The following is an 8,084-nucleotide window of genomic DNA, read 5'->3' as shown; positions in this document are numbered from 1 at the left end:
ATCTCTACTTCTGTGGTTACTTTGCTTTCTCTTAACATGAACCCTCCTGCCTATCTTGTATAAGGACCCATGGGTTTTCACACTGGGACAATCTGGATAATATAGGAAAATCTTCCCATCTCAAATGCTTACCTTAATCACACCTGCAAAGTCCCTTTTACCAGGAGGGGTACATTTTCACAGGACATGGGGATTAGGATGTGGACAGCTTTGGGGAACCATTACTCTGTCTGCCATACCACTCAAGTAATTGCTATATCATATTTTTACCGGATTCTCATTGGCCTATAGATTGATTTAGAGACAGGTACATTTACGACATTAAGCCTTTATATCCATGAACATTGGATACTTCACCATTCATTTGTCTCTAACATCTCAATAAACTTTTATAATTTTTCTGATCCTTAGGTAATCCTAAATACTTAAACATTTTGTTGTATAGTAAATGTCATGTATCTTTAAGTGTGTATCTCAGATTTTGTTGCTTATGTATACACATATGATTGTTTATATTTTATCTTCATTCTAAGAAACTTGCTGAATTCTACTACTAGAATAATTTGTAAATTCTTCTAAATTATTCACATAGACAGACAGGTCATTTTTATTACATACTCATTTCCACTCTTCCACTCTTTTGTATTTGATTTTCTCAGTTTCATAATTGTAGGGATGTAATAAGGCAATATTAATGAATATATAGTTTATATATAATTTACATTAATATAATAAAAATACAAGCTCATTTCAATAGAGCATGAAGGAATTTAATAATGACCATTAAAAATACATGATTAAGGGGCACCTAGGTGGCTCAGTCCAACCTTGGCTTAGGTCACAATCTTGTAGTTCATGGATTTGAGCCCTACATCGGGTCTGTGCTGACAGCTCAGAGCATGGAGCCTGCTTCAGATTCTGTGTCTCCCTCTCTGCCCCTCCCCCACTCATGTTCTGTCTGTGTCTCTCTCTCAAAAATAAAGAAACATTTAAAAAATAACAAAAAATACAGGGCTAAAAACCTTACCAAGGTTAAAAGAAGACAAAAAATCCCTGACTTGAAGAATATATGCTAAAAAAAAAAAAAAACCTGACAACAAAGCTACAGAAAACATCACCATAAATGAAGACAACCTAGGGACCTTCACTATACAATCAGGACTAGGATAGGTGCTATCACCATTCTCAATGACACTGGGAAGAGCCTAGGAGCATCACTGTACAATCAGAACTAGAAAAGGTGGCTTCATCGTTCTTATTAACACTGTTCTATTAATATGTGTTTCTAGCTCTCTGGGTGAGCACTGTTTCCTGTCTATCTCAACCTTGACCAGTTCCATGCATGCTGGTCCCTCATATGCAGAAGTGAGAAGTTCAGCTTCTTGGGTGTCTCCATGAATAGGGTGTACATGATGAAGCCCTGGTCTAGACTACATGCTCCCAAAGCATGCTTTACATCTTGTCCATAATGCATTTTCCTGGCTCATTGTTCAAACCCCATAGTTTCCTTGGGTCTTGATGAAAGAAGAGAGATATTCTTGTAGCCAATAGCCCTAAGCCCTTCTTCCACGAGGCTTAAAGTCAGAGTTTCTATAGGAGACTGAAGTGCATGTGTCGTGGTGCTCACTAAAGCACATTTTATAGTCCTCCCCTGGAAGAGTGAAAGATGACATGCATGTGCCAAGATGGCAGAACAAAGCCTTCTTGTGAACCAGTGCCACCCTGAGTGTGGGTGTTGTGGCAGAAATGAGAGGTGGAAGTCAATGGCTCTGAAATCCTTGAGTTTCTAAGGGGCTGCTTTCTCCAACAGGAAATTGCAGGTATGGAACATTCCGCACTCTGCCCTGGATGATGAGGACACACCTGCAGAGACTCACCTGGAGCAGAGAAGGGAAGGCAGAAAAGGCAGCCCCACCCCCCAGCTACTGAGACCATCCCATGGCCACAAGTTTGTTAGAGAAGAAAGGTGTAAAGAAGAGGGAATGTGGCCATGGGCACCCCTGGCCTGCTAGGCTGTGGGCAAGTGGGATCCTATGTGTCCTCTCTTATCAGTTGTCCTTTGTCATTTGGAGCTCCCTGCCTCTGCAGGGCAGTGTTGGTGACCTCTGCAGCAGAGGGGCCTCTGGACTGTGAGCATTCTGTGTACCCTGGGGCAGAGGGCCTGAGAACGGCAAGCAAAGCTTCTTGCCACACCTGCAGGGTTGGCCAGACCCAGACCGTGGTTGGTCTAGCGTAGCCACCCCACACACACGTGGGGGGCGAGTTGTGTCTGCAGGAGACAGGCAAGCCCAACTCTTTCCCAGCTCAGAGCAAACTCCTTATTTCTTTCCAGAGTGCTGTACTTACAGAAAATTGCTAGAAGTTGGAATGATGATCTGGCCTGATTTGCTCCAGGATAAATGAAAACGTGCTGTGTCAGAATGTTTCACTTGTGTTGCCAGCCACACAGAATGGGTCAGTATGCCTCTCGGGAGCCCTTGCCCACCCACTTCTTGCAGCCAACCCAACAGGAATTCAGGCCTCGGCTCTGTGGGCACATCCCACAGCTGGCGACCATGCTCTTCCTTTCACCATGAGGTGAAAGGCTCATCCCCTTCCTCAAGACCTCCCTCCCAGGCCACTTCCGCATCCTTCCCTGAAAGGGTGGCTTCAAGTTGGGTGGCTTTCTCTTCCAAATTCTCTTTTCCTTCTGCCAACTGCATGGAAAGTGCAGGGTGAGGGGCTCCAGCCTGGGGGTCTGGGAAGGAATGGAGGCAGAGTACAGGGTGTCATACCCTCTGCAGGATGGGTGCTGATCTGGAGAGCCTTGAAGGGCAGCAGTCCTGAAATACAATGCAAGGGATGCAATATTTCCAGGGATCAGATGCCAGAGAACAGTCTTTACTGAATGGTGATTACCTCCGAGATATTGACAGGTTCCTTAAAAGCTTATGAAAATGAAAAACCCCAGACGAGGATTTCTGAATGTGGCCTTGTGCCACCAGGACTCTGTCGTTCCTTTGCACAAGTGAATGGAGTCCATACTAATAGCCCCGGGAGACATGTGAGACTGGAGACATGCAGCTTAAAACGAGAACAGGAAACCGAGAACAAACCTTTTAACATGAGGCCACAGATGTCTCAGAATGGCAGCACTGATGTCCTTCCTAGCTTAAAAGGGGACAACAAAAGGGGTGCCTGGGTGGCTCAGTTGGTTGAGTGACAAACTCTTGGTTTCAGTTCAGGTCATGATCGTGGTTTCAAGCCCTGCATACAGCTCTGCACTGAGCATGAAACCTGCTTGGGATTCTCTCTCTCTCCCTCTCTGTGCCCCTCCCCTACTCATGTGTGCACGCTCTCTCTCTCTCTCTCTCTCTCTCTCAGATAAATAAACATTAAAAATAAGAGTTTATGGCTGCATAACATTCATGATGAATAGCTATGCACAAGCGCCCCTTACAAATCATCATACTTCTTCCCAGATGCATCCCCCATGAAGCAATTAAGCCACTGTCCAGCCCAGTGGTGAAACCATTAGACAGTAGAGTATAACCTGAGGAAGTGAGAAGGCAAAGTTCAAGACCGCCTCTTGTTGATAATTTAAACATATAGGGGCGCCTGGGTGGCTCAGTCGGTTGAGCGTCAGACTTCAGCTCGGGTCATGATCTCTCACAGTCTGTGAGTTCGAGCCCCGCGTTGGGCCCTGTGCTGACAGCTCAGAGCCTGGAGCCTGTTTCAGATTCTGTGTCTCCCTCTCTCTTTCTGACCCTCCCCTGTTCATGCTCTGTCCCTCTCTGTCTCAAAAATAAATAAAAGTTAAAAAAAAAACATATAATGGCCAAGGCACCTGGGTGACTCAGTTAAACGTCCAACTTCGGCTCAGGTCATGATCTCATGGTTCATGGTTCAAGCCTCACATCAGGCTCTATGCTGATAGCTCATGCTCTGTCTCTCTCTCTCTCAAAAATAAATAAACATTAAAAATAAAAAAAAACATATATGTCAACCCTAAAGAACCAGTGTGGTTTAGCTACACTGACCAAGACAAGCAAACTTAAGAAAGTGGAGCCGTCACTAGCAACCTTAACAAGATAAAAAGGAGTAGGAGAGAAACCAAGAACAAATGCACCAAAAGGAAACTGAGCTGCATGTCCACATTGGAGGGAAGGGGTTCATCTGGAATACAGGACGTTTCTCGGGCTGTGTCTAGCATTACCGTGCCCAGTGATTAAATCAGTGGAAAATGACACAGTTCAGGCAGAACCAATGGCACAGGTGCTTCAGGAAGGCAGACTTGGGTCATTGCACCAGGTCACAGGCCACAACCACCTGAGGTGCTTGCCAAGGGCAAAAGGGGATACAGAATAAGGAGTGGAGGAGAGTACTTACAGAGACCAGCAAGGACCACGCGCTCATTTGCAGAAACTCGGACTGTAATTGCAATGAGTATTTTTTCCTCATTTTGTTAAGAATGTGTGTGTGTGTGTGTGTGCGTGCATGCGTGTGTGTGTGTGTGAGGATGCCTGGGTGGCACAGTGGGTTGAGAATCTGACTCTGGATTTTAGCTCAGATCATGATCTCACAGTTTGTGGGATCAAACCCCATGTCGGGCTCTGCACTGAGCACGGAGCCTGCTTAGGACTCTCTCTTCCCCTCTCTCTCTGCCATTTCCCCACTCACATGTGCTCACTCTCTTGAAATAAATAAATAAATAAATAAATAAATATTTTACAAAAGAATAGAAGATTCTGTAAGAGAAGAGTGAGCATCACCTGTGCACTTTGCATACTCTCCTGGGAAAGGGTTAGTGCATTTTCACTTATATTCGAGATGGTTCTATCATGATAGATGGAAATAAGACTTCATATTGTCATTATTTGGAGATTAACTATGGATTAAGGAGATATGTACGGGCACTGAATTGACAAGGAATGAACTGTCATGGGCAATTTTGTGGGTCAACTGGGCTAGGCTATGGTGTCCAATTGTTTGCTCAGATGTTCTCCAGATATTGCTGTAAAGGTGTTTTGTACATGTGATTAATATTTATAATCATAGACTTTAAGTAAAGGAGATTACCTTTGTTATGTGAGTGGCATCATCCAATCAGTTGATGGCCTTCACAGCAAAGCCCTGAGGTATCCTGGATCTCTGCCTTAAGGCTGCCACATTTCCAGCCTGCTCCATTTCCAGCCTGCTCACCTGCCCTGCAGATTTCAGACTCAAGACCTTAACTTCAACACTTGCTCAAGACTCCAGGCTACTACGTGCCTTATAGATTTCAAACTTGCCAGACCCCACTCCTGGTTCCAAAATCTGTATTTGTTTCCTGGGGCTGCCATAACAAAATAGCACACACTTGACTTAAAACAACGTAAATTCATTCTCTCTCAGTTATGGAGGCCAGAATTCCAAAATTGAGGTGTCAGCAAGGCTGTTTGTGTAAGGGTTCTGAGAGAGTACATCTCCACATCCAGGTTTCTCATGCTGCTGGCAACTTTGGCATTCCTCCACTTGTTGATGCATCCCTCCCTCCATCTCTGCCTCCACCTTCACACTGCATTCTCCATCACAAGGCCATATTCTCCCTGTATGCTCCTCTCTCTTCTTCTCATAAAGCAACAGTTATTTTGGATCAAGGATACCCTGGTTTGACCTCATTTTAACTTTAATTACATTTGCAACGACCCTATTTCCAAATAAAGTCACATTCTGAGGTACCGACAATAGGACCTCAACATATCTGTTACGGGGCGGGCGGGGTGGGGGGAGGATAATTCAAACTGTAACAGATGGTACTACTCTCCAGATTTACTAAAGTAAAACTTCAAGCAGGGTTTCCTTAGAAATTTATAAGTTGACCTTAAAATTCATGTGAAGGACTCAGAATAGACAAAAAAATTTTGGAGAAGAAAAGAGCTGGAGGACTTAATTTTGTGATCGCAAATTTACGACAAAGCTACAATAATTCAAAGAGTGTGGAATTTGTGTAAGAACAGAAATACACCTCAATAGAACAGAATGAAGAGTCCAGAAATAAACCCTTCATTTATGGTCAGTTGTTTTATGACAAGGGTTCCAAGACAATCGATGGGAAAAATATTAGTCTTTTCAATAAATGATCCTAACACAACTGTGCATCCACATGCAAAAGAGTGAATCTGGACCCCTGCCTCACACCATATTCAAATTTAACTCCAAATGGATTGAAGGCCTAAATATAGGAGCTGGAATTATAAAACACTTAGAAGAAAATACAGGATTAACTCTTCATGACCTTGGTGGTTAAGCAATGATTTCTTAGATATGACTCTAAAAGTACCAATGTCAAAAGAAAATAGATAAATTGGACTTCTTTAAAGTTAAAAACTTTTGTGAGCCATAGAGTGAATTCAAGAAAATCAAAAGGTAACCTAATTTCTTTCTACTGTGAGAAAGTATTTGGTAATCATACATCTGATGATACTTGTATCACGAATATATAAAGAGCTCTTTCAATTTAATACCTAAAAAGGAATCGATGTGAAACTATCACGAATGGAAGAAAATTCAGTCAAGTAGCATACAAAGAAACAACAGCCTTCATAAATAAAACAAAACCTAGTTAGAAGCCACCAGTATCAGGAATGAAAGAGGGTCATTACTACAGGCATTGAAATAATAACAAGGGAATTTTTCTAACAACTTTATGGCTCTAAGTTCTACCACTCAAGTGAAATGGACAATTTCTTTGAAAGATACAACATACCAAAACTCCCTCAAGAATAAACCAATAACCTAAACAATCCTATAAGTATTGCAGAGCTTAAATTCATAGTTAAAATCCCCCAGAAAAGAAATGTTGAGGCCAATCAGTTTTACTGGCAAAACGTGGATGGATCTCAAATGCATTATACCAAGTAAGGAAAGCCAGACTTTAAAGAATGCATCTACGACATTCTGGAAAAGGCAAACTGTGTGGATGGAAGTCTAGATTAGCTGTTTCAAGGGACTATGGGCAGAAGGACTCTAAAGGGGAAGGCAATGGGACTCTTCTATAGCTTGATTGTGATGGTAACATGACTGCAAGCATTTTTCAAAACTTGCATGATTTGATTCATTTTACTGTGTGTAAATTATACTTTAATAAGAATGGTTTTTGACCAAGTGGATGACAGATATATATAAGTAGTGACTGATGTAACAGAACTGAGTAGGCCACGGAGAAAGCATAAAACATCCTGATCTACAATACAGAATCCTCAGGAAGAAGCGGTGTGTCTAGCTCTGACTGTGGGAGGGGTTGATACACCCAGGAGTGTCCAGGGAAAACTGAGAAGAAGTTACAACCCTAAATCTTCCCCCTACTCCACACCTTCAGGCTATGTGCCTCACTGACTATCGCAGACAATCTAGAGTTCTATTTTCTGCGGAGTAACAAGCAAAATCCACAGTTTAGGGCCCTGGGTGCCAGCGTTAGGTTACGAGCATTAGGACATAAGTATACACAATGCAGATTATTAAAACACAACTACCTTCTACCTGAGTTCCCAGAGTCTGCAGTAAGACCCCTGCCTCAGGAAGGAGCCTGAGATCATGTGTACAAGCTGACAAGCTTAGAGGGATGTCCTGAAGTTACTGACATCACAGGCTACCCATGACTCACCCAGCACCGTCCACACCCGAGTTTCCAATCACTTTTCATTCCAGTAGTCTTAATTTCAAATGGAAAACAAAGGAAGAGCAGACATCGAAGGAAAGCCTCCAACATGGAAAATAAACATCAATTCAAGCAAGTGAAAATAGCAGTTTGGTGGAAATTAACTCAGCTGGGAGAAGTTCCTTCAGGTTTAGACAAAAATGATGAGCACATTCCATGTTGTTCCTCCCACTACTCACAACCACACAAGTCACACACAGGAGATTTTGAAAGGATAAGTAGACTAGCTAGGGCCACAGGACTTGAAGAGCAGCTCAGTGGGGAGTTCCCTGCAGTGTTTCTTTCCTCCCATGTGTCCAACTTGGATGTAGAGGAGCCTGCGACCTGGAAATGCCCACACACATGCATGCATACACACTTTTTCTCACACACATACGCTTACACACATTCACACACACTGACTCAC

The sequence above is a fragment of the Prionailurus viverrinus genome, chromosome A1 (genome assembly GCF_022837055.1).
Source record: "Prionailurus viverrinus isolate Anna chromosome A1, UM_Priviv_1.0, whole genome shotgun sequence".
Lineage (NCBI taxonomy): Eukaryota > Metazoa > Chordata > Mammalia > Carnivora > Felidae > Prionailurus > Prionailurus viverrinus.
The sequence above is the reverse complement of the archived record's forward strand: the minus strand, read 5'-3'. Positions refer to the sequence as shown.